Raw genomic sequence first — 25,444 nt, forward strand, 5'->3', positions numbered from 1 at the left:
GAGGCCGTGCTGCTGGCAGAAGAAGTACGTCGCCAGAGCACACCACCTGGGAGGGGGCTCGACGTAAAGGTATCTCTGCAGTGTCTGAACACGGAAATTCGCGAGCTGGGTGCTGACGCACACCAACGACTGACCGCCCTCCCCAAGCGGGAGACTCAAGACCGCGGCAGAGACCCAGTGCTTCCTGTTGTTCCAGAAAAAGTCCACCAGCTTCTTCTGTATCTTGGTGACAAACGCAGGGGGAGGGGTCAAAGTGACCAGCCGATACCACAACATGGCGGCCACCAGCTGGTTTATGACTAGCGCTCGACCCCTGTAGGACAGCACTCGGAGCAGTCCTGTCCAGCGCCCTAGGCGAGCGGCGACCTTGGCCTCCAGCTCTTGCCAGTTCGCCGGCCAGGCTTCCTCGTCGGGGCTAAGGTAGACTCCCAGATAGAGGAGATGGGTCGTGCTCCAGGCAAAAGGCCTGAGCTCCTCCGGCAGGGAGTCCACCCGCCACTGACCCACCAGGAGTCCGGAACATTTCTCCCAGTTGATCCTGGCGGAGGATGTGGCCGAGTAAATCTCCTGGCACTCACGCATCCTCCGCAGGTCAGCAGGATCCTCTACCGCGAGGAGCACGTCATCGGCGTAAGCTGAGAGGACGACCTCCACGCCCGGCCCTTGCAGAGCCAGTCCCGTCAACCTCGTCCACAGGAGGCGCAGGAAAGGCTCCACGCAGATGGTATATAACTGGCCGGACATGGGGCATCCCTGGCGCACCCCTCTCCTAAAGCGAAGGGGCGCCGTCAAGGACCCGTTAACCTTTATCAGACACTCCGCGGCGGCGTACAAAAGTCGGATCCGGGCGACGAAATGCATCCCGAACCCGAAAGCGGGCAGAGTTCCGAACAGATAGTTGTGATCCACCCTGTTGAACGCCTTCTCTTGGTCAAGAGATAGGAAGGCGACCGACAGACCAGCCTCCTGGGAATGATGGATGAGGTCCCGGACCAGATGGATGTTATCGTGGATTGTCCGGCCCGGGACCGTGTAGGACTGGTCGGGGTGGATCATGTGGTCCAGCACGGCACCAAGGCGAGCAGACATCGCCCTGGCGAAGATTTTGTAGTCCGTGCTGAGGAGGGAGACCGGGCGCCAGTTCTTAAGGAGGCGGAGATCGCCCTTCTTAGGCAGCAGGACGATGACTGCCCTGCGCCAAGAGAGGGGCATCTCCCCGGTCGCCAGACTTTCCCCCAGGACCTGCGTGTAGTCACCCCCCAGGACGTCCCAGAACGCCCTGTGGAACTCCACGGTCAGCCCGTCCAGCCCCGGGGCTTTTCCCCTCGAGAGCCGGTCGAGGGCGCCGGTCAGCTCCGCCAGGCTTAGCGGAGCTTCCAGATTTTCGGCGCCCTCCGGGCCGACCTTCAGCAGGTCCTCCCACAAAACTCTACGCGCTTCCTCGCTGGACGGCTTCGGAGAGAACAGAGCCCCGTAATATTCACGGGCCCTGTTGCTGATGCCCTCCGGATCCGAGACGAGAGAGCCGTCGTCGGCCAGCAGCGTCAAGAGCTGCTTACGGACACTCTGTCTTTTTTCCAGCGAGTAAAAGAAGGGGGAGCCGCGGTCCAGATCCCACAGGAACCGGATCCGCGACCTCACGAACGCGCCTCGGGACCCGACGAGCTGCAGGTCCTTCAGCGCGGCCTTCTTCACTTCGTACACCATCCGCAGGGCCGGGTCCTCGACGACTTGACCGAGACGGGACTCCAGGTCGAGCACCTCTTTTTCTAGACGCCCGACCCTGGCCGCCCGCCTCTTGGACGACCCCCTCGCGTACTCTTGACAGAAGACGCGGACGTGAGCCTTGCCCACGTCCCACCATAGCCTCAAGGAGGGGAAGCCCCCCTGCTTCCTTCTCCAGCCGGACCAGAATCGACGGAACGAGTCCTGGAACCGCACGTCCTCTAGCAGCTGGTTATTAAAATGCCAGTACGCGAACCCCGTCCTCGCGCGGAGCGAAGCGAGCTCCGCCCACACCAGGTGGTGGTCCGAACACGGCACCGGCCGCATGGAGGCCGCCGGGACGCAGGAAACGTACGCCCAAGACATGTAAAGGCGATTGACTCTGGACCATCCTACTCCAGGCCTCACCCAAGTAAAGGCGCTGGAGTCGGGATGGAGATTTCGCCAGACGTCCACCAAGTCGAAGGACCCGACCAGGTCCCTCAACTTCTCCGTCATGCTCTGCGGGGCACCGGAGCGGTCCCTCGCCTCGAGGGTGCAGTTAAAATCCCCCCCGAGGACAATGCAGTCGCCAACATCGACGGAGCTAAGAAGAGTGGACACTTCTTCGAAGAAGCGCGTTTGCTGCAGGCCGTGCTGAGGGGCGTACACGTTCACGAGATGGAGCGGCACGTCCCCCAGGCGAACTGTCATGTGCAGCAAGCGGCCTGGCACGGGCTCCTCGACCCCCAAGATCTCCGGCTGAAAATGCGGGGCCAACAAGATGGCCACCCCACAAGAAGTGGTAGTGAGGTGGCTCATGCGGACCTCTCCTTGCCATTCCAGGAGCCACGTGGCTTCGTCTCCCGGAACGGTGTGGGTTTCTTGCAGGAAGCACACCGCATATTTCCCCTCCCGCAGGAGCGAAAAATTGTTAAATCTACGGTGTGCCTCTCTGCCGCCGTTGATGTTGAGGCTGGCTATGGTTATCTTCATGACAAAAGCATAGTGCAACCTCTACCTAACCTATTGTGGTGGGGGAGTGGAGTCGTTTGTTGACCTCCACTCCCTCAGCAACCCAGCGAGGAACCTTTTGAGCCGGTGCAGCTCAAGGCCTTGCGCCTTTGATAAGGGCCCGCCCGCGGCCATGGTTTTAGCGGCGGCGCGGACGGAAGCGATGAGCAGCCCCGGCTCGGACCATCTTTCCCGGGCCCGATGGGCTCGGTTGTGGCGACCCTGGCTCTCGACCAAAAAGTCCCGGAGTTCCTTTACAGGAATGAGGGGGGACTCAGCGGCGGGCACGAGGAGATCCACTGCCTCACTGGCGATGGTCTCTAGGTCTTCTCCCGAGTCCCCCACCGAGTCCCCGTCCCCCTCCGGGAGGTCGCCGCCAGCAGCCGGCCTGTCGACCGCACGAGGTACGGCAAACGACCCGGCCGCTCCATCCGGCCCTGGCTCTGCCCTGATCCCACCCCCAGGATCGTCGGCAGAGGAGTCCCCACTGGGCTCTTTTAAAAGCGGTGCTGGGTCAGGAAGCGACAGCGGAAGGGGTTCCTCCTCCGCCCCAGGAACCGGGGAACGCGGAGAGACCTGGTCAAAGAAATGTTCCAGGTCCTCCAAGTACCCCAGCTCCAAAGTAGGGGGCGAGGGTTGTTGTTCTTCTCCCTCCCCGCCGCCACCCCCCGGCCCAGCGTGTGGATGTTCTGTAAAATTATTAACATTTTCAGTTTATGCTGAGTCGAGCAAATCCCGGGGGAAGTTGGATATTGGCTGGGCGGGCTCAGGTTCGGCCTTTTCGGCCCCGCCCGCCTCAGTCCCCGGGACGCTCGACCCGGCGGCTACGCATTCCTCCGCTGGCCCCACGCCCCCGACAGGAAGATCCTCCACGCCATCCCCAGGAGGCAGAGGCTGGGCAGCCTCGACTGTCTCACCCTTCCCGGGGACAGAATCCTCTCGCCTATGGCGCGGTTTGGGGGCGCGGTGGGGGACACGGGACACGCGGCGGGCACCGAATCCTCCACGGAGGGATGGTGTTCCCCCTCCGCCTCATTGGAGCGGCGCCTCCTTTTGTTCCTGGGGGTGCGCGGAGGCAGGGAGACCTCCATGTCTGCCGAGGCCTCCCGCTCCACCCCCCCCTTTTTCTTTGCTTTCCCGCGCCCGAGCCTCTCTGTGATATTGGTCAAGGGCTCGGGCACGGGCTCAGGGCACCCCGCGCTCGCTGGTGACGGGGTTGGACTGAGCGCGGTGATCAAATTGTCTGGCGCACTGAGGGGACCCGCCTCGAGATGTTTTGCCTTCCTCCGCGCCTTCTTTCCGATCGGACGCTCTCCCTCCCCCCGCCGGAGGCCGTGAATAAAAAGGCCCCCGACGATGCCCGCGCACCTCCAGCTCCCGGCACGCGGACGCTACTAGTGGGAGGGGTGGCGGCAGCGCCAGCCTTGGCCGCCTTCGGTGGTTTGGTGGCCTTGGAGGCGGGGCATTCTTACGAACATGCCCCACCTCCCTGCAGGCATGGCACCACACGCCGTCCGACGTCCAGAAGACGCGGTAGGCAGTCCCCTCGTGCACCACATTAAAGTTCCCTTCCGTCGTCTCCTCCCGCGCCAGCCGGACAAAGAGCTGGCGGCGGAAGGAGAACACGTGGCACAGGCTGCTCTCCCTGAGGCCGAGCGGTATGGGGTTGATCCCTGACCTTACCTCCCCCAGTTGTTGTAGGTGAGGGAGGAGGAGCTCAGCGGGAACAAAGGGCGGGACGTTAGAAATGATGACCCTTTGCGTGGTGGCCTCGAGAGGGTCCACCGGCAGGAACGTCCCGCCCACCGTGAGCCCCTTTTCGAGGACCAGGGACACCGCCCGCTCCGACCCCAGGAAGAATACAGCCTTCCCAGACATCTTGGAGGCCGCGACAATGGCCGAGGGGCCGACTAACCCAGCCATCGCCCGCACGCACTCCTCAATGCTCATTGTGGGGTGAGTGTAGCTCTTGACCCCGTGTTTTTTTGTTATTAGTCTGAATGGTGGCAGGGCAGCAGGTGGCGCAGGAGGTACCGTGGATGTGGACGCCGCCTGCGCATATGTCCTAGCTGGCCCTGCCACCGGCGTGGATGGGGTCGCCATCACGGGGTCCCTTTAAGGGCTACACCCACCCCAAAGTCACAGGCCTTAATGGTCTTTAATTGGCCTCGTTGGTGTTTTGAGCAGAGGGAGCTCTTAACGGGGCACACCTCTCCCCTAGTTAATGAATAGGGAGGGGCCTTGCTCCCTCTGCTCAGTTGTCTTAATTAACTTTAATTTAAGGAGGAAAGGGGCTCTCAGAGAGAGAGGGGAGAGACAGAGAGAGTGACAGAGAGAGAGAGTGGGTGGGGGGGGAAAGAGGGAAGCTGCGAGGGCAGGTCTCCCCTCACAGCGATGGGTGGGCGTTTTTCTGGGGTGCACTCCCCAGATGATGGAAAAAAAAACAAGACACAGTCCTTGTAGATGGTCTTCGGGTGGGGGAGAAGATGTCTTCACCTGGGGCAGCTGGAGCCACCTAGGCACACACTCCCAACGATGTTAAATAGGGTGATTAGTAATAGGTAGCTCCAGCTATCCCAGGCTAGGCAATGGGGGAGGGGTGCTTCAGTGGTGTGTGGGGCCTAGCTGTAAGCAAGACCCCCACACACACTTCCACACACACACACCCCGCGATGTTCCGGCCCTCGAGATGGTCTTCTTTCCTCCCCCCACCGATACAACAAAGTCTTTTGGGGAATGCACCAAAACACACCCACCTGTCGAAGATTGTAGAAATGGCTCTCCCTCCTTCCACACTGGATGGTGTTTTCTCAGGTTGTTGTTCTTTTCCCCCTCTCTCCAACTCTCTATAGTAGTAATAAGTTGATAAATTTTCTGCTCTCCTCCTCTCCCTCTGGACGTTGAGTTGTAGTAGGCCAGCCCCTTCTTCCTCTTCCTGGGTTGGTCTCAGGGTTCACTCTCGGCCTTCCAGGCAGGAGCAAAGCAGGTAGCTCCTTCTCTCACAGCAACAGAGCTCCAAGTGAATAGGCCACGCCTCCAAAGCTCCACCATTGGTCCACAGATTCCCTGAAAGTAGCAGGCCAGGTGGATAAGGTGGTTAAAAAGGCATACGCAATGTTTGCCTTTATTGGCCAATGCATAGAATATAAGAGCAGGGAGGTTATGCTTAAATTGTATAATACTATGGTTGGGCCACAGCTGGAGTACTGCATGCAGTTTTGGTCGCTGTATTAAAGGAAGGACGTGATTGCACTAGAGAGGGTGCAGAGGAGATTTACTAGGATGCTGCCTGGAATAGAGAATCTTAGTTATGAGGACAGATTAGATAGGCTGGGTTTGTTCTCATTGAAACAGAGGAGACCTCATTGAGGTGTACAAAATATTGAGTGGCCTGGATATAGTGGATAGTATGGGTCTATTTCGATTGGTGGAGGGGTCTATTACAAGGGGGCATAGTTTTAAGGTGGTTAGTGGAAAGTTTAGAGGGGATTTGAAGTGGGGCTTCTTTTCGCAGAGGATTGTGGGAATCTGAAACTCGCTGCCTGGAAGAGTGGTGGTTGCAGAAACCCTCACCACTTTTAAGAGATGGTTGGATGGGCACTTAAAGTGCCGTAACCTGCAGGGTTATGGACCTAGAGCTGGTAATTGGGATTAGACTAGATGACTGTTTGTTGGTCGGCGCAGATATAATGGTGAGTACTACAGGGAATAGAATACGGCCAGGGTGATCTCCAGGACTAGTTTTGATCGCCTGGATGGGTCGGAGAGGAATTTTCCCAGATTTTTTCTCCCTAAATTGTCCTGGGTTTTTATCTGGTTTTTGCCTCTCCCAGGAGATCACATGGCTCCGATTGGGGCGGAGTGTCGATGTTTTCAGTATAAGGGGTGTCACAGTTGTGTGAGGCAGACTGGTTGGGCTGGGTGCTCTTTGCCTTTCCGTCATTCTTCATGGGTTTGTATGTAACCTTTAGGGCTGTTGACCAAGGACCGTGCAGCTCTTTGTCGGCCGGCGCGGACACGATGGGCCAAAATGGCCTCTTTCTGCGCTGTAAATTTCTATGTTTCTATGTCTGTACATCTGAAGTATTGTAGACGGGGGTTGTGAAATTTGATACCTTAGCGCCGGCAGTTAAGACCGGTTTCCCCAAAAAATGACTTCCGATTCGTTTCCGCTCACTTTTGACTCGGCCTGTGCTGGTTGCCATCTTGGTGAGGGCAATAGCACAGGCGGGACGTGTCTGCTCCGGCAGTATGCAGAGTAGCAGATCGTGATGTCAGTCAGCACGACCTGCCATTTTGGACATCACCGCTCCATTCAGTGCCCTCTCCTAAACATGCACAGTTGAAAGTGGGTTCAGCCACATGAGGGATTCCCCCACCAGCGCGATTTAAAGGGATACATCCAACTTGCAGGTTAGTTGCTTATTGTTATGGACTGGCTCTTGTAGAGTTTACTGGGTTACTGGAAGACGTTAAAGTGTGCAGGGAGTGGTGCTGGGTGTTGGGAAGGTGTTGGCCCTACTGGAAGGCTCTCACTACACCACTTGTTCCCAGTCCTGGGGAGCTCTACTTACAGAACCCCTCGCATTTCAGCATGACAGGGAGATGGAGCAGAGACAGCGAAGACAAGCTGTTCGCAGAGGGAGGAGGAGGAGGAGGAGGGCTCTCAGCAGGAGGCCTTACCCACCTGGGGTCTTCAGGGAGCACGTCTCCTACCTGTACCTAAGCCAGGAGCAGTGTATTCGAAAGCTCCAATTCACCAAGGAGATGGTCACAGAACTCTGCCACATCTTGATCCCAGACCTGAAGCCTGAGAGCAGGGCGATGATGGCTCTCCCAGTGGCCCTTAAGGTCACCATGTCCCGGAATTTTTTCATCCATCACGACATTCGGGAGGTCACTGAGGTTCTGAACTCCAGCAGAAGGAAACTTCTTGTCTTCTTTCAGAGCAGAGAGAAGCAGGAGGAACACATGCGTGGCTTTGTCAAGATAGTGGGCTTCCCCATGGTTAGGGCGCCATTGATTACACCCACGTGGCTTTGTGGCCGCCATAGATCAATTTTGATATGTTCCGCAACTGCACAGACTACCACTCACTTAATGTGCAGCTGGTGTGCTATCCTGACACCAGCCACGATGCCTTCATAGAAACTTAGAAAACATAGCAAATAGGTGCAGGAGTAGGCCATTCGGCTCTTCGAGCCTGCACCGCCATTCAATGAGTTCATGGCTGAACATGCAACTTCAGTACCCCATTCCTGCTTTCTTGCCATACCCCTTGATCCCCCTCGTAGTAAGGACTACATCTAACTCCTTTTTGAATATATTTAGTGAATTGGCCTCAACAACTTTCTGTGGTAGAGAATTCCACAGGTTCACCACTCTCTGGGTGAAGAAGTTTCTCCTCATCTCGGTCCTAAATGGCTTACCTCTTATCCTTGGACTGTGACCCCTGGTTCTGGACTTCCCCAACATTGGGAACATTCTTCCTGCATCTAACCTGTCTAAACCCATCAGAATTTTAAACGTTTCTATGAGATCCCCTCTCATTCTTCTGAACTCCAGTGAATACAAGCCCAGTTGATCCAGTCTTTCTTGATAGGTCAGTCCCGCCATCCCGGGAATCAGTCTGGTGAACCTTCGCTGCACTCCCTCAATAGCAAGAATGTCCTTCCTCAAGTTAGGAGACCAGAACTGTACACAATACTCCAGGTGTGGCCTCACCAAGGCCCTGTACAACTGTAGTAACACTTCCCTGCCCCTGTACTCAAATCCCCTCGCTATGAAGGCCAACATGCCATTTGCTTTCTTAACCGCCTGCTGTACCTGCATGCCAACCTTCAATGACTGATGTACCATGACACCCAGGTCTCGTTGCACCTCCCCTTTTCCTAATCTGTCACCATTCAGATAATAGTCTGTCTCTCTGTTTTTACCACCAAAGTGGATAACCTCACATTTATCCACATTATACTTCATCTGCCATGCATTTGCCCACTCACCTAACCTATCCAAGTCACTCTGCAGCCTCATAGCATCCTCCTCGCAGCTCACACTGCCACCCAACTTAGTGTCATCCGCAAATTTGGAGATACTACATTTAATCCCCTCATCCTGCGCCAGGCCACTGTGCCAGCAATCTTTCAGCCACCAAATCAAACCCGAGGGTGGCTGCTCGGAGACAAGGGCTAACTCCTTGACACTTGGCCATAACTTCCCTCCACAACCCCAGCACTCATGGTCAGCACTCATATAATGTTGGGTCTCTTCCGCGCGTGCTGCAATGGAAGCTGAGATATTGCCCTCACACCCAGCATCATGGTTGGGTTCACGTGCCCTAATGGAGATATCCATCAAACCATGCACAGCCCCATGCAATGTTGGAGCCAACTCCTCCATGCTCCTTGATAGTGACAAGATGCTGTCTGGCAGGCATGCCATTGCACCAAGCATTTCTGGGTGCATGCCCATCACCCTTCCTCTGAAGGCTGCCGCTTCAATATCCTCATCTGAGTAGTGTGCAGCTGAACCCGTGTGTGAACCCACCCTCCAGGAAGCTGGCCCGCGAGCTCCCCTTTCTCCCCGGCCTGACTGCAGCCTGTTCATGCCCGGTGACACCGCGTGCAGATCCCGCGTCTATCCTGCCCTCTAAAGTTCACGCAGTTCCAGTTTCTGAGCTGGTGTTGGGGAGTGTCAGATCGAGTGATGGTGTCTCTTCTTCACCATCACTCTCCTCCTCCACAACACAGGATCGGGCCAGGCTGATGGCAGGTCTTGGGTATCTGAAAGGAGAAAGGCACAAGGGCCGGGTTGTAGTGAGGCGAGGCGGGGGGGGAAAGCAAGATAAGCATGCTTAAAAAAAAAGACTTGCATTTATATAGCACCTTTCACGACCACCGAACTTCTCAAAGCACTTTACAGCCAATGAAGTACTTTTGAAGTCCAGTCACTGTTGTAATGTGGGAAACGCGGCAGCCAATTTGTGCACAGCAAGCTCCCATAAACAACATGTGATAATGACCAAATAATCTGTTTTTGTTATGTTGATTGAGGGATAAAAATTGGCCAGGACATCTCCACTGCTCTTCTTTGAAATAGTGCCATGGGATCTTTTATATCCACCTGAGAGAGCAGATGGGGCTTCTGTTTAATATGTCATCCGAAACACGGCACCTCCAACAATGCAGCACTCCCTCAGTATTGCACTGGAGTGTCAGCCTGGAGCTATGTGCTCAAATGCCTGGAGTGGGACCTCAACCCACAATTTTCTGACTTAGAGGCGAGAGTGCTACCCACAGAGCCACAGCTGCTTACACCAGCAATGCCTTGTAAGTGAGAAGGGGTTGTGCGATGAGGAGGAAGTGGGATGTGAGAAGGATTAAGTGTGAGCATACTGTCATCTTCAATGCTTTCAGCCTCGCTGCTCACCACAGCCTCAGTGACTGCCCCATCAATGACCTCCAGCACAATGTCCTCTAGCTGAGTCAGGTTCTGCAGCTGTTCTTGCCGGTCCCCCACCATCCGCACACCCCCCCACCCCAACCACCAACATTGTTCCTGCTCATGCCGGCCGTGAGCCACCTTGGCCTGCAAGAGAAAGGAAAGTCTATCAGTGAGTGTGATGCAATGTGCTTGGGTGAAGTGCCTGCCAAAGTTGAATAGCTGCCATTGTGTGCAAGCTGTGAGATGTGGGTGTGAGGCTTGCAGCAGTTATAAGCGTGCGAGGGTGAGACGAAGTTCTGATTGTGAGGTTTGAGGCATGATTGGTCGAGATTGCTGGTAGGTGAGTGCTGGGGATGTGGTGCATTGAGCAGTGTGTGAGGCTAGTGATGCAGTCGGTGGGATTTGACATTTGTAGATGCATTCACTCACCTTGACCACTCGTGTGAGGTCATTAAACCTCTTCTGGCACTGGTTCCATGGACTGGGGGCAACACTGTTGGCACTGACGGCTTCTGCGATCTTCTCCCTCTGCCTTCGCACAGTGTGTCTGGAAGGCCTCCTGCTCCCCCCCGCCCCCCTTCCCCCCCATGTGTAGAGAACCAGTCTCCTCCTGTATAACCCCTGCACCAAGGCCTCCCTCCTGCCTCCCCCCCTTGTTCCCCCCCATGTGTAGAGAACCAGTCTCCTCCTGTATAACCCCTGCACCAAGGCCTCCCTCCTGCCTCCCCCCCTTGTTCCCCCCCATGTGTAGAGGACCAGTCTCCTCCTGTACAGCCCCTGCACCTAGGCCTCCAGTGCAGCATCACACAACCGAGGTACACGCTCTCTCCCATGTTGACACACTGCTCCAGCTCCAGCCACAATGTGGTGTTTCTGTAACAGAGCACCTCCCGTTTAACAAGATCAGACAGCTTTTGAATCTGCAGGCAACCTTTAAATAGAGAACAGACTCTGCGTGATATTGGGCCCCCTGTTGAGCGCTCAGCCAACCAGCATTTAGCGCGTGGTCTCATCATTGCAATCATGGTCATGAACAGGCCGCACGAAATTCACGTGCTGCCTGCACTACTTTCAACGGGCACAGGCAGATCGTGCATCATTTTCGGGCCTTATCGAATTTAGCCCCTGTGGGCCCGAAATTGAACAACTTGCCGCCCACTGCCACTGAAATTCCTCTCGCCGAACCGACCAGTGCCACTTTCGAAGTGGCCTGGAATGGGCTGGAGCGGGCAGTAGGGAAGAGCCACCGGGAAGCGCTCACCGACATCAGTGGACGGCCGAGTCGCACAACTGACCTCCCACCCGCCGAGCTGCGATATTGATATGGGCGGGAGTCGGCAGCAGTCGGCGGCAGAACGGGGATGGACCGCTGGCCTGTCCCTGACGGTAGGTAGGAAGATGGGGGAAAAAAAGTTAGTACACCTTTTGTAATTTTTTTCTTTACAGGGACTTACCTGGATGGGGTCCCCTGAAGGTCTTCAGATGGAATTTTTTTAAATGTTTTTGCTTTTCAGCTCTTCGACCCTCTATGGGCCCGACTCCATCCTCAGTGACACTTGGATGGCAAACGCCTCTGCCACCGAGAATGAGTGGTCCCACCGGCTGCTGCCCAGATTGGCGGCGTAAGTCGCTCATTTTCCGCCCGCCGACCTTCAAGGGACCTCTCTGATGAAAACCCCGCTCAAAGTACCGTCAGGTACCTCGGCAGTCATCGGCAGTCCTTTGGGCATGCGGAGGCCTTCATCAAATTCAGGCCTTGTATTTATTCATATGCTCCTCACTATGTAAATTGGCTGAGTCCATCATTTACATCACGATCAACTCCGCTATCTGTAGGGTGGGCGGAAGTCCTGCTCCGGCTCAGTGCTCGCAGTGCAGTGGCACCATCAGAATTTTGAGTCCATTATATTTTAATCCCCTTTCTCCAAACAAGGCCAGTGGGTATTTCGTGTTATAAGAAACATTTGACTCCAACGGGAGGTTCATGTCGACCTTACCTGTATGAATAAAATGTCAATGTTAAATTCAACGGTTTTTAAATCTCAGTCACCAGAGTTACATAATTGGTTGTTTATCCATACTATGTCTGTCTGTATTACTGCCACTCCATATGTACACATACATTATTAAGGTTGTAATTTTTGTCATAGACATTTTTAAATTAAATTCCTAGTGCAGGCAAGACACAAATTATCAAATGTCACAGTCTGTCACTGACATAATTTACATGCAGAACTTGCTTGCCCTTATTGTGACTCACCTTCATGTTTCTCTGTTAAGTATTCACCCATGTTGACCGAATTGACTTCATTGTGCAGTCACATTTGATCGTTGAAACATGTATCTTCACATGCGAAACCTGATGCACATTTCTCCTCAAATGATGCTTGATTATTATATTAGCACATGTACAGAAGGAAATGTCCTTGCCTCCATTGTTCTTGCACTGGAGAGGGAAATGATGAAGAGGGAAATATGCGAGGGAGCAGCAGTGGGAGCAGAGGCAAGGCGGAGCAGATAAAAGCAAGGCTCAAAAGGCAACATTTGAAAGGGACGTCAGAGTTTAAAAGTGATGTCGGCACAAGGGAAGTAGCTGATTGGTGAGTAGCGGGTGAATGTTTTTTTTTGTTAAGTTAGTACTTAGTCTTTAAATAAAGGTTAGTTCTTAGGGCCCGAAATTGGTGGAAATACCGTCCACTGCAGCTGAGTTTTCACGGTGGTCTCCCTGGTTTCTGGGCGGTCAACCCTCCGAACGAGTTTGGTGGAGACCTCCCGCCGGCGGGGAGAGAAGACCGCTGGGTACCATCCGCTGTCATGCGCCGGCATGCAATGCCCAGAAGAGTCCTCCCGCCCGTTGTGTTACCAATTTTGTGCGGCCGGCCCTCCGCTCCAGCAGGGGAAAAGACCGCCACGTGGAGGCAGGTCTAACCTCAATGGTAAGTGTCTGAAGACCTGCAAAAGAAGGTTAGTCCACTTCTTTTCTTTACTTTTTTTGCAGGGATTTAGGTGGATTAGGTCCCCTGAAGGATTACTTGTGTTTTTTTTAATATTTTGAAATATTTTTATTTTAGCGGTTTCCCCCCTCCCTGGTCCCGACTCAATCATCGACAGTACTTTGCCGAGGAATGCATTTGCCACTGAGAATTGGAGCTACCGCCCGCTGCCGCCCAGAATCGGCGCGTAAGTCCCATTTTTGCTGCCGGGCGGTCTTTCCCAGATTTTTTCATGAAACTTCCACCCAAAGTACCGTCAGGATCTCAGCGGTCCGTTGGACAGTACTTCAGCGGAATTTAGCTTTCACCAATTTCATGTCCAAAGTCTTTTAAATAAAGGTTAGTTCTTAGTCCTTTAAATAAAGAAGCCGCAATTAAATTGGTAAGTAATATTTCTAATCTAAAAAACCTAATGCATTAAATGAGCGATTGCTGAATAGTTGCTGGGTGTGTTTTGCTAAGGTTTAGAGATTATTTTTGCTTCATAGTTCTGAGTCTAACTAGAGGGATGGCAGGGCAGCTCAGTCCCGTGGATTGTACATCCTGTGGCATGTGGGAAATCCAAAATGCTTCACGCAGCCGGGACGACCACGTGTGCAGGAGATGTCTCCAGCTGCACCAACTCGAGCTCCATGTTTTGGAGCACATGGATAGCACATAAGAACATAAGAATAGGAGCAGGAGTACGCCATTTGACCCCTCGAGCCTGCTCCACCATTTAATAAGATCATTGCTGATCTGATCTGAGGGGGCTCGACAAGGTGGATGCAGAGAGGATATTTCCACTCATAGGGGAAACTAAAGCTAGGGAACATAGTCTCAGAATAAGGAGCTGCCCATTTAAAACTGAGATGAGGAGGAATTTCATCTCTGAGGGTTGTAAATCTATGGAATTCTCTGCCCTACAGAGTTGTGGAGGCTGGTTCATTGAATATATTTAAGGTGGAGAGAGAAAGATTTTTGAGCGATAACGGAATAAAGGGTTATGGGGATCGGGCTGGGAAGTGGAGCTGAGTCCATGATCAGATCAGCCATGATCTTATTGAATGGCGGAGCAGGCTCGAGGGGCCAGGTGGCCTACTCCTGCTCCTATTTCTCATGTTCTTATGTTCTTATGGATTCAGCTCCACTTCCCTGCCTTCTCCCCATAAACCTTTATACCCTTATCGGTCAAAAATCTGTCTATCTCCGCCTTAAATATATTCAATGACCCAGCGTCGACGGCTTTCTGGGGCAGAGAATTTCACTGATTTACAACCCTCTGTGAGAAGAAATTCTTCCTCGTCTCAGTTTTAAATGGGCGGCCCCTTATTCTGAGAGTATGCCCCCTAGTTTTAGTATTCCCTATGAGTGGAAATATCCTCACTGCATCCACCTTGTTGAGTCCCCTCATTAACTTATATGGTTCGAAAAGATCACCTCTCATTCTTCTGAACTCCAATGAGTATAGGCCCAACCTACTCAACCTTTCTTCATAAGTCAATCCCCTCATCTCTGGAATCAATCTAGTGAACCTTCTCAGAACAGCCTCTAATGCAAGTATATCCTTCCTTAAATAGGGTCACCAAAACTGTACGCATTACTCCAGATGTGGCCTCACCAATACCTGTACAGTTGTAGCTGGACTTCTCTGCTTTTATACTCTATCCCCCTTGCAATAAAGGCCAACATTCCATTTGCCTTCCTGATTACTTGCTGTACCTGCATACTAACTTTTTGTGCTTCATGCACAAGGACACCAGGTCCTTCTGTACTGCAACACTTTGCAATTTTGCTCCATTTAAATAATAATTTGCTTTTCTATTTTTCTGCCAAAGTGGATAATCTTACATTTTCCTACATTGTACTCCATCTGCCAAATTTTTGCCCACTCACTTAGCCTGTCTCTATCCCTTTGCAGATTTTTTTGTGTCCTCCTCACAATTTGCTTTCTTACCCATCTTTGTATCATCAGCAAACTTGGCTACATTACACTCGGTCCCTTCATTCAAGTCAATAATATAGATTGTAAATAGTTGAGGCCCCAGCACCAATCCCTGCAGCATCCCACTAGTTACTGTTTGCCAACCGGAAAATGACCCATTTATCCCGACGCTCTGTTTTCTGTTAGTTAGCCTATCCTCTATCCATGCTAATATATTACCCCCAACCCCGGGAACATTTCTAGAGGTGGTCACCCCGCAGCTTAAAAGTGTGCAGGCAGAGAGGGAGTGGGTGACCGCCAGACAGAAGAGGAGGACTAGGCAGGTAGTGCAGGAGACCCCTGAGTCCATCTCGCTCTCCAAGTACTCTTCTGAGTACTGGTGGGGACGATGGTGCCTCGGGAGAGTGCAGCCAGAGCCAAGTCCATGGCACTATGGGTGGCTCAGCTGCACAGGGAGCGAGGAAGAAGAATGGAAGAGCTATAGTGGTAGGAGATTCAATAGTCAGGCATTTCTGCAGCCACAGATGTGACTCCAGGATGATATGTTGCCTCCCTGGTGCCAGGGTCAAGGATGTCACCGAGCGGCTGCAGGGCATTCTGGTGGGGGAGGGTGGACAGCCAGAGGTCATGGTCCATATCGGTACCAATGACATAGGTAGAAAGAGGGATGAGGTACTGTAGGCAGAGCTTAGGGAGTTAGGAGAAAGATTAAAAAGCCGGATCTCCGGATTACTCCCGGTGCCACGAGATAGTGAGTGCAGAAATAGTAGGATAGAGCTGATGAATGCGTGGCTGGAGAGATGGTGCAGGAGGGAAGGCTTTAGATTCCTGAGGCATTGGGACCGCTTCTGGGGGAAGGTGGGACCTGTACAAGCCGGACGGGTTGCACCTCAACAGAACCAGGACGAATATCCTCACGGGGAGATTTACTCGTGCTGTTGGGAGAGTTTAAACTAACTTGTCAGGGGGATGGGAACCTGAGAATAGATTCAGTAGGGAGGGGAGTAAAGCTGGAATTGGAAAGCAAAAATGTGGAAAGTGAATTTGAAGGACAGAGGAAACAATGGCTAGAAAGTACTCAACAAACAGGTCTGGCTGTACTAAATGGTATATACTTAATTGCAAAGAGTATAGCGAATAAGGCAGATGAGCTGAGAGCACAGGTAGACACTTTGGAGTATGATATTATAGCTATTACAGAGACATGGCTAAAAGAGGGGCAGGTATGGCAGCTCAACATTTCTGGTTACAGGATCTTCAGATGGGATAGCGAAGAGGTAAAAAGCAAGGGGGGTACACGCTATTGATTAAGGAAACCATTCCAGCTGTGAGGAGGAATGATATATTAGAGGGATCAGCAAACGAGGCCATATGGGTCGAACTGAAAAACAAAAAAGGGGCGATCACACTGCTGGGCATGTACTATAGATCCCCAAACAGTGAGAGGGAGATAGAAGAGCAAATATGTCGGCAAATTTCTGAGAAGTGCAAAAACTATAGGGTATTAATAGTAGAGGATTTCAACTATCCTCATATTAACTGGGACAAAATTAGTGTGAAGAGTATAGAGGGTGCAGAATTCCTAAAATGCATTTAAGAGAACTTTTTCAACCAGTATGTAGCAAGCCCATCATGGGAGGGGGCGGTTCTGGATTTAGTTTTAGGTAATGAAGCTGAGCAGGTGGAAGGGGTATCAGTGGGAGAGCATTTAGGTGCCAGTGACCATACTTCAGTTAGATTTAAGGTAGTTACGGAAAAGTACAAGGATGGATCAGGAATAAAAGTTCTAAATTGGGGAAAAGCCAACTTTGTTAAGCTGAGAGGTGATTTGGCCATAGTGGACTGGAAACTGCTACTTGAAGGTAAATTAGTGTTAGAGCAGTGGGAGGCTTTCAAGGAGGTGATCCAGAGGGTTCAGGCCAAATATGTGCATTGAAGGAAATAGGATGGGATTAACAAATCTAGAGCCCACTGGATGTCGAGGGACATACAGGGTAGGATCAAGAAAGAAAGGAAGCTTATGACAGATACCGAGGGCTAAATACTGCAGAATCTCTAGAGGAGTATAGAAAGTCCAGGGGTGAAATTAAAAGGGATATTGGGAAAGCAAAGAGAGAGCATGAAAAGTTCTTATCAATAAAATCAAGGAAAACCCAAAGATGTTTTATAAATATATTAAGAGCAAGAGGATAACTAAAGAAAGGGTAGGGCAAGTCCCCAGGCTCGGATGAAATGTATCCCAGGCTATTAAATGAAGCAAACAAGGAAATAGCAGAGGCTTTGACCATCATTTTCCAGTTCTCTCTGGCTTCAGGTATGGTGCCGGAGGACTGGAGGACTGTTAATGTGGTACCACTGTTTAAGAAGGGAGAAAGGGATAGACCGAGTAATTACAGGCCAGTCAGCCTCTCAGTGGTGGGAAAATTATTGGAAAAAATCCTGCAGGACAGGATAAATCTTCATTTAGAAAGACACGGATTAATCAAGGACAGTCAGCACAGATTTGTTAAAGGAAGATCGTGTCTGACTAACTTGATTACCAGGAGGGTCGATGAGGGCAGTGCGTGTGATGCAACATATGGATTTTAGCAAAGCTTTTGATAAAGTCCCACATGGCAGACTGGTCACGAAAGTAAAAGCCCAGGGGATTCAGGGCAAAATGGCAAGTTGGATTTAAAATTGGCTCAGAGGCAGGAAGCAAAGGGTAATGGTTGATGAGTGTTTTTGTGACCGGAAGGATGTTTCCAGTGGGGTTCTGCAGGGCTCAGTACTCGGTCCCTTGCTTTTTGCGATATACATCAATGATCTAGACTTGAATATAGGGGGTATGATTAAGAAGTTCGCAGATGATAATGAAGAAGAAAGCAGGAAGATATTAATCAACTGGTCAGGTGGGCAGAACAGTGGCAAATGGAATTTAATCCAGAGAATGTGAGGTAATGCATTTGGAGAGGGCTAATAAGGAAAGGGAATACACATTAAATGGTAGGACACTGAGAAGTGTAGAGGAACGAAGGGACTTTGGAGTGCATGTCCACAGATCCCTGAAAATAGCAGGCCAGGTAGATGAGGTGGACAAGAAGGCATACGGAATGCTTGCCTTTATTAGCCGAGGCATAGAATACAAGAGCAGGGGGGTTATGCTTGAACTGTATAAAACACTAGTTAGGCCACAGTTGGAGTATTGCGTGCCGTTCTGGTCACCGCATTACAGGACGGACGTGATTGCACTGGAGAGGGTACAGAGGAGATTTACGAGGATATTGCTGGGAGTGGAAAATCTTAATTATGAGGACAGATTGGATAGGCTGGATTTGTTTTCCTTGGAACAGAGGAAGCTGAGGGGAGACCTTAATGAGGTGTGTAAAATTATGAGGGGCCTGGATAGAATGAATAGCAAGGGCCTATTTCCCTTAGCAGAGGGGTCCACAACCAGGGGGCATATATTTAAAGTAAAGTTTAAGGTTGAGAGGGGATTTGAGGGGTAATTTCTTCACACAGAGGATTGTGGGGGTTTGGAACTCACTGCCTGAAAGAGTGGTGGAGACAGAAACCCTTACCACATTAAAAAAAGTACTTGGATGTGCACTTGAAGTGCCGTAACCTGCAGGGTTACAGAAGTCGAGCTGGAAAGTGGAAGTAGGCTGGATAGCCTCTTGCTGGCCGGCACGGACACGATAGGCCAAAATGGCTTCCTGCCGTGCTGTAAACTTCTATGATTCTATGAGAAGGGTGGTAGCAGCAGAGCGCAGAGCAATATTCGGGGCAGCACTGCAGGTTTTACAGGCTCCTTCCCTCCCTTACAGGGAAGGGCCAATGCAGCGGGCATTGAAGCCTAAGGCTGTGTGTGTTCGTTGACGGCACCTGCGATACGCGCATAGCAGTCTCAAGCGCTCTGATAGAGTGCCGGGCTGAGCAATCACAGGTTCTAAAGAAATCAAAATGCAACACACTGTGGCCTACCTGAGCACCACTGCCTTTAATTAGTGCTCCCCAAGCAGCTGGAGGCGCTAACGGGAGACGCAAAAGAAGCCAATTTCTCCCCCTTAGCACTCACATGTTCTTCCTCAGTTTCTTGTGGTCTATGGTTTGGTGAGAGTACCTGGTGTGAGAGTGTGATTTGGAGAGTTTTGCATTGTTCAGATAGAGAAGCTTATGATGGCTAGCACCATGGCTGCTCTTGATTGGACTGAAGAAGACGAGGATAATGAGGATCAACGGAAATAAGGAAGTGATGGGAAGGGAACTGCAGGCTGCCAGCAAAGAAGGGAGCAACAGGGGGGATGAGCTCACATTAGGCACTATCCACCTAATAGGGTATACAGACAGAAGCTCAGCTTCCTTGACCTGTTGGAGGAGCAGTGCTTACGCAGGCTGAGGTTCACGTGAAGTGATCGCTGACATGTGAAGCCTCCTAGAAGAAGTCCTTTTCCTTGCTGGACCCTGTGGCCATGCGTTACCAGTGGCTGTGAAAGTCACCACTGCTCTCAATTTCTTTGCCTCCAGCTCCTTTCAAGGCTCTATGGCATACATAGTGAGGATCTCGCAGTTGGCTGCACAGAAATGTATAAGGCAGGTGATGGATGGATTGTGTGTCAGGCGTGCGAGGTATATTGGGTTCAATATTACCCAATGCCATTTTTTGGCATATTACAAGTGTTACGCCTGTTTTTTTTGGCCCCGACTACTCAAAAAAAAGAACTTGCAAGTTTCCCCGTGCTAATTTTTTTAATTGGCGCTGCGCAGCCTCTCCTTTAGCTTCGGGGAGTGGAACCTAATGTCTGCGCTGAAAAAACAATGCTGCCCCTTCTGCACGTGCGCGAAAAAAAATGACGTTTTTTACATAACTGCTAGGGGCACGCATGCCCAGTACAGCTCCCGGTCTGCATTCGGCCATTTTTAAACAGCCATTTGTGTGTGAGAACTTTAATTCTCAGTGTAACAATCAAAGCTCCAATACAATATGCAATGCGGCTCAAGGTCCAAGAATTTCTCACAGGACGACATGGAGGCAAGGAAGAACTCCTTCACGCCAGCAAGCCAAAGGTAGGCAGCGGAAAAGTTACAAGGACACCCTGAAAGCCTCCCTGATAAAGTGCAACATCCCCACTGACACTTGGGAATCCCTGACCAAAGACCGCCCTAAGTGGAGGAAGTGCATCCGGGAGGGCGCTGAGCACCTCGAGTCTCATCACTGAGAGCATGCAGAAATCAAACGCAGGCAGCGGAAAGAGCGTGCGGCAAACCAGTCCCACCCACCCCTTCCCTTAACGACTATCTGTCCCACCTGTGACAGAGACTGTGGTTCTCGTATTGGGCTGTACAGCCATCGAAGAACTCATGTTAAGAGTGGAAGCAAGTCTTCCTCGATTCTGAGGGACTGCCTATGATGATGGTAACTAGTTACTATAACTACTGCCAGGTGGACACCAGCAGAGGTCACATAAAAGTTTAAAAAAAGAAATGAAGAAACGCTGGAACCAACTTGCAGAAGATTACTGTGCAATGGTGACCATCCTGAGGTCTGGAGGCCAGTGCAAAAAGAAATGGCAGGACCTTGGTCAAGTAGTTAATGTAAGTAATATTTTCATTTATTCACTGGAATTGCAATTGTAAATGCGACCATCTGAATGTCTCACCCAGCAGAAAGACACCCTCTCTAAAAAGTTAGAGTTTCATCTTTGCAGAGGAAGGTGGCACACAACAAAGGGAAAGAACTCAAATAGGAGGAGGCCCGACAAACCTACACCCACTGACACCCTTGGAAGACAGGGTCGCTGCTTTGATGGGTCCTGCATGGAGATAAGCAACCACCACTGCACAAGCTGGGCCCACACTCGAGGGAGAGGGTAAGTCCTGAAAATTCCACATTCTGGCTTTGCTAAAAGTTAAGTACTGCGCAGGCTAGCCATGCTTCGGTTCATGGGGATGTCTCCGTCAGCTACGCTTCGGGTTGATGCGATGTGCTATCATTCATCGTGGTCCTTCAAATGAGCCTGCTGCCTGCACTGTGTGAGCCTACTCATGTCACCCACCCTGCCCCCTCCTCTGCAGCTAACCATTTGTCTGTTCTGTTATATTTTACAGAACTTCAGGCCAACCCTATCGAGGTTGAAGCTAATGCTGACGAAGATTCAGATGCGGACGAGCCTGAAGAGAAGAACATCTTCCAATCCCACCTTCCAGACCAAGAGCATGGGGGTGAGGGTGAGGGAGAGGGAGAGGGGCAGGAGGAGGGGGTGGATGAAGCCCACATTCTTGTACTCACTCTGGAGGAGATGCAGGTGTTGCCCATTGAGGTGCCAGCCCCTTCCTGAGTGGTACGAATATTGGGACATTCCATGGTTTCTCATAGTCCGAGGCTGGGGATTCCAGTGAGATGCAGCAAGGCACACCCAGGGCCCCACCGTCCGAGGTTGCGGGTCCCAGTGGGATGCAGTGAGCCACACCCAGGGTGAGGAGGGGAAGGAGAGCTCGACCGTGCTCTCCTGAGGTGCAGGGTCTAACAGATGTGGTTCAGATGATGGCAATGAGTGTGGAGAGCATTGAGCTTACACGATCTCTCCTGGACACCATCAGTGGGGTGGGTGATGAGGTATCAGGACTGTCAGGAGAAGTAACAACACTCTCACAAGAAATGGGAACACTGACTGGGCACACGAGGGAGGGAATGTTACTGGCAGCTGATACACTGTCGGTGCACATGAGGGAGGGAATGTTGCAGGTGGTTGAGATACTGTCAGTGAATATGAGGGAGGGAATGGTGCAGGTAGTTGAGACACTGTCAGCAAACATGAGGGAGGGAATGGTGCAGGTAGTTGAGACACTGTCAGTGAACATGAGGGAGGGAATGGTGCAGGTAGTTGAGACACTGTCAGTGCACATGAGGGAGGGAATGTCGGTGTTAGCTGCCGCAATAAGGGAACACGTCCAGACCCTGTGGCCATTGACAGAATCAACTGCCACTCCCACTCCAATCTCCAGATCAGCCTCTGTAGAGGCCCAAGCCAGCCTTTCACATCACCGCCTGCCCATGCCCCCCAATCAAGAAATGCACATTACCCGAGAGGCTTGAAAGAATAAGCTTGGTACCAACCCGAGAAATGCTGTGCCACTGCCTGCGGGCAGGGGTGAAGTCAAGTCACCAAGACCAAGCGCAGCAATAAGGTGGAGGAGAGATGGGTGCAGCCTTTCTTTGCTGTTGTTGTTGTTGTTATTATTGTTAATGTTGTAAATGTTCTCAAATTAAAAGTTTTTTGTAAGTGATGTAAATTTACAAGTTTAAAAGTTTGTCAGTGATCTTAACTGAAAACTTTAAAGTTTGATACAAGAATATTTTTATTAAAGTTAAGTACAAACAAGTGTTAAACTTTGGAATAAAATATATTTTAAAATATAACTGAATCATTTCCATTATTTGTTCCATCATTAACACAACTTTTTGAACTCAAGAAGAATCATTTCCATTATTTGTTCCATTAACACAATGTGGAATAGTTGTTGCTGAGCCTTCAGACAGTAAAGTGTTCACCGATGAACTGCTGGCACAAGGCTCGAGCAATCGTTAAAGGGGCATGACAGCCTGCTTTCTTCCGCCGTCATGCTCCGGGTTCAGGTAGTTGCATGGCTGCTTCCTCCTCCTCCTCCTCCTCATCGTCATCTGCATGTTCCTCCTCATCATCAGCCACTCTCACCTCTGGAAGTTTTCCACTTCCAGCTGCTGTTGCCTCATGATGGCTGAGTTATGCAGCACACAACAGTGAACTGACCGACAATCTCAGGGGAGTATTGCAAGTAGCCTCCGGAAACACTGCTTCAAGATGCCAATGGTCCTCTCTGTGATGCTGCGTGTCGCAATGTACGACATGTATTCCCAGTCAGCTTCTGTCCGGGTTACGAGTAGAGGTGCCATGAGCCAGGTGGCGAGGCCGTACTCTTTGTCTCCCAGCAGCTAGCTCTGCCCTTCTGGCCGCTACTGAATCATGGCAGATATAACGCTCTCGCAAAGGATGAACGCATCATGGGTGCTCCCAGGGTATCTCATATCAACTGACATGATGCGATGCATGTCGTCACAGCGAGCTGCACATGCACGGAGTGGAAGTCTTTTCTGTTCCTGTACATCTCAGAATCCTCCAAAGGTGCTCGCAAGGCAATGTGGGTACAATCAATGCAGCCCTGTTCCTTTGAGAAACCCGCAATCCTGGAGAAGCCACAGCCCTGTCACGCATTGCCTGGGTGGTCATGGGGAACTTTATGTAGTTTTCCCTCCAGGCATATAGTGCAGCAGTCACCTGCCGAATGCAGATATGTGTTGCATGTTGAGAAATGGTGCACACATCCCTAGTTGTGGCCTAAAATGATCCAGGTGCATAAAATGAAAGTGCAGCTGTAACCTTTACTTCAACTGACAAAGCAGTCCTCCTGACGCTTCTTGGTTCCAGGTCCGCTTTTACTAACTCACAGATCTCGGTTACAACTTCTTTGCCGAAACGCAGCCTTTTCACACAGTCTGCATCACTCAGGTGCAGGTATGAATGCCTGTCTCGATATACCCGACATGGGTAAGGCCCCCTGCCCATCATCCTACATGCTCTGAGGTTGCTCATGCAATGATGTCGAATCAATCATCTCCTCCGCAGCATCATCATACAGCAGGCTTGCACGAGGTATGGCATTGTCCATATTGCCCCCATAATTACATTGTAGCTTTGCAAGAAGCACAAAACAGCAGGACAAAGGACTTAATCCTTCTTTCCTCTCTCTCTCCAAGGTGGACGTCCTAGTATGGACCACATCCTGGTCTGCACACGTGCAATAGTCTTGCTTAGAATGAAAAGCTAGGCATTCAATGAAGATATTTGGGGCAACGAAGTCTAATGCAATTCTTTAATTTTTTATTTTTTTCAAAGTACCACCCCACCACTGACCGAACATCTCACCAGGCTCGAGGGATGGCCGGCAGAATCGCTCCCTCGCCCGGAGACAGGGGCTTGGCATCCATCCCCTGCCTGCCCCCACCTGGCTTCTTTTGAAGCTGCTGTAGGTCTAAGGGTTCTCATGCCTTGAGTTCGGCTTCCACCCACCCTTCTCGCCCCTCCCACATAAAAACACTGATAATTAATAAAACGATATGAAAAGCTAAATACAGCGAATGATGGAATCTGAAATAAAAACAATAAAATTTATAAAAATATTTCTCTACCAAAGGGCCCGATCGTGGCAAAACTCCAGTGGTGTCGTGTTCCAGCGCCGACTCAAATACTTCGCGGGGGCAGTGCCTGAAGAAGTCCTACCTTTTTGTATGTGAAAATCGCTGTGGTGACCATTTTCCAGTGGCCTGCCTGCTGATTAACTCACCGCGGGAAACCCTCCTTTACTGCGGCTTCACCCCCGCCATTTCCGACGGAAGTGCACACCATTCAAATCCCCACAGAGCTGAATATGGCTCGGGAGGTAAAAGTACCCGACCGTGGCAATCGATCGATTTTTTCGGGGATGTTGAATTTCAGCCCCAGAGAGTGGTGATAATGGGTATGTACGCCAATGGTCAGACTGTGACTAGTGGTGTCCCCCAGGGATCCGTAATGGGGCCTCAGTTTTTCACTATATTTAACAATGACTTGGATGAAGGAATGAGGAGCCGTATATTCAAGTTTGCTGATGACACAAAGTTAAGTGACACTATAAATAATGTAGATGGGAGTAGAAAGTTGCAAAGGTACATTGATAGATTAGGCGAAACTGTGGAAGATGAAGTTTAATGTGGGAAAGTGTGCGGACCCAAGAAAGATAGATCAGATTATTTTCTAAATGAAGAAACCAAAAGCATCCCAATAATTGATAATCAGGGGGCTATTGGGAGGGGGGAAACTGAAAACAATCACGATCACTAGAGAAAAAGTACTCGGCAAACTAATGGGACTAAAGGTGAACAAGTCCCCTGGACCTGATGGCCTGAATCCTATTGTCTTAAAAGAAGTGATTACAGAGATAGTGAAAGCATTGGTGGTAATCTACCAAAATTCTCTGGATTCTTGAGAGGTTCCAGCGGATTGGAAAACTGCAAATGTAAGAAAGCAGGAAACTATAGACCAGTTAGCCTAACATCTGTCATTGGGAAAATGCTGGAGTCCATTATTAAGGAAGTAATAGCAGGACATTTAGAAAATCATAACACAGTCAAGCAGAGTCAGTATGGTTTTATGAAAGGGAAGTCATGTTTGACAAATTTGCTAGAGTTCTTTGAGGATGTAACGAATAGGGTGGATGAAAGGGAACCAGTAGATGTTGTGTATTTGAATTTCCAGAAGGCATTTGATAAGGTGCCACATAAAAGGTTACTGCACAAGATAAGGGCACACAG

Source organism: Pristiophorus japonicus, chromosome 1, assembly GCF_044704955.1.
Source record: "Pristiophorus japonicus isolate sPriJap1 chromosome 1, sPriJap1.hap1, whole genome shotgun sequence".
Taxonomy (NCBI): Eukaryota; Metazoa; Chordata; class Chondrichthyes; family Pristiophoridae; genus Pristiophorus; species Pristiophorus japonicus.